We start from the raw sequence: 2,250 nt of genomic DNA, 5'->3' as shown, positions 1-2,250 counted from the left end.
TTGGCTAAGTCCCGGATCCATATTATATGAAGAGAAATATCGGCTAAGTCCAGGATCCATATATAATAACCTAATAATCGGCTAAGTCCCGGATCCATATTATATGAAGAGAAAAATCGGCTAAGTCCAGGATCCATATATAATAACCTAATAATCGGCTAAGTCCAGGATCCATATATAATAACCTAATAACAGGCTAAGTCCAGGATCCATATTATATGAAGAGAAAAATCGGCTAAGTCCGAGATTGGGTCTGTCAGACATACACTTTCAAGATACCACACAAGCAAGCAAGATGGCCTAGTGATGGAACCATATAATATGAAGAGAAAAATCGGCTAAGTCCGAGATTGGGTCTGTCGGAAATACACTATCAAGTTACCACACAAGCAAGCAAGATGGCCTAATGATGGATCCATATGATATGAAGAGAAAAATCGGCTAAGTCCAGGATCCATATAATATGAAGAGAAAAATCGGCTAAGTCCCAGATTGGGTCTGTCAGAAATACACTTCCAAGTTACCACACAAGCAAGCAAGATGGCCTAGTGATGGATCCATATGATATGAAGAGAAAAATCGGCTAAGTCCAGGATCCATATAATATGAAGAGAAAAATCGGCTAAGTCCCAGATTGGGTCTGTCAGAAATACACTTCCAAGTTACCACACAAGCAAGCAAGATGGCCTAGTGATGGATCCATATGATATGAAGAGAAAAATCGGCTAAGTCCCAGATTGGGTCTGTCAGAAATACACTTCCAAGTTACCACACAAGCAAGCAAGATGGCCTAGTGATGGATCCATATGATATGAAGAGAAAAATCGGCTAAGTCCAGGATCCATATAATATGAAGAGAAAAATCGGCTAAGTCCCAGATTGGGTCTGTCAGAAATACACTTCCAAGTTACCACACAAGCAAGCAAGATGGCCTAGTGATGGATCCATATGATATGAAGAGAAAAATCGGCTAAGTCCCAGATTGGGTCTGTCAGACATACACTATCAAGTTACCACACAAGCAAGCAAGATGGCCTAGTGATGGATCCATATGATATGAAGAGAAAAATCGGCTAAGTCCCAGATTGGGTCTGTCAGAAATACACTTCCAAGTTACCACATGAGCAAGCAAGATGGCCTAGTGATGGATCCATATAATATGCAGAGAAAAATCGGCTAAGTCCCAGATTGGGTCTGTCAGAAATACACTTCCAAGTTACCACATGAGCAAGCAAGTTACCACATGAAGAGAAAGCCGGCAAAGTCTGGGAATGTTACCACATGAACTGGAAAATGGGCAAAAACCTACCTTCACAGGGAACGTGAATAAGTAAGGCTGTAGACATCGGATCGACAAGCCAAAGACTGATATGGAAAGGAAATGAGTAGTACTAGCTTTCCTGAGAGTTGCAGAGCTTAGACTGCATATGAACGAAAGTTATTAAGCGTCAAAGTCAGAGAAGTTACCCAAAGGAACACAAGTTCCAACTTAGAGCATGTATACCGCCTAGACGGTAAGAGGTACGGCCAGGCTGAGGAATAAGGAAATGTTGGCCAACATGTTCCCTAACTATCCCCCGAAGACCGCAAAGCAATCCTACATCAACCAAGAAAGTTATAGCCCGATCAAGGAAACACCTACTTTGCACCGATATTGCACCAAATACATGTACCAAGCACCTTCGGTTGCATACCTGCAGGGGTTTACCATAGTAGGCCATGGAAGACCGATATACCGAACATAATCACTTTCTATCTCCTCGGGTGTTTGAGATAGCGCTTTGCGGTACAAGAACGAAAGTTAGACTTTATCTTGGTGCATCTTTTTGCCCAAGATCACAAGACCCTATCTACCAAGGCAAGAAAGTTGTGTGGGGACAAAATGTCCAAAAGTGCCCAAAGTGGCACACTTGAACCATATATTCGAGAAAAACACAAGTGTGGGCCCGAGCTAGCAAGTTGAAATGTTCTGACCGTCAGTAGCCCTAGTTGAGGTGCACTTATCATTATATGAGGCCAACGTGCCAGCTAGTCTCTAAAGGGGCGATATGGGTGTTCCAAGGTTTGTACCCAATTGAGGAAAAAACAGGGTAAGGTACGGTGTACCGCGAATAACTCGGGCTATAGATGTCCGATCGATGAGTTTGGCATATGTATGGAAAGGTCTCGACGAGACCTAACTACCCTGAAAGTATGAAGGCAAAGACTTGAATGACCGGGAAGTTATTAAGTGCACAAGTGGTAAAGTTG

This window comes from Anopheles coustani (assembly GCF_943734705.1).
Source record: "Anopheles coustani chromosome X unlocalized genomic scaffold, idAnoCousDA_361_x.2 X_unloc_137, whole genome shotgun sequence".
NCBI classification, from domain to species: Eukaryota; Metazoa; Arthropoda; class Insecta; order Diptera; family Culicidae; genus Anopheles; species Anopheles coustani.
The sequence above is the reverse complement of the archived record's forward strand: the minus strand, read 5'-3'. Positions refer to the sequence as shown.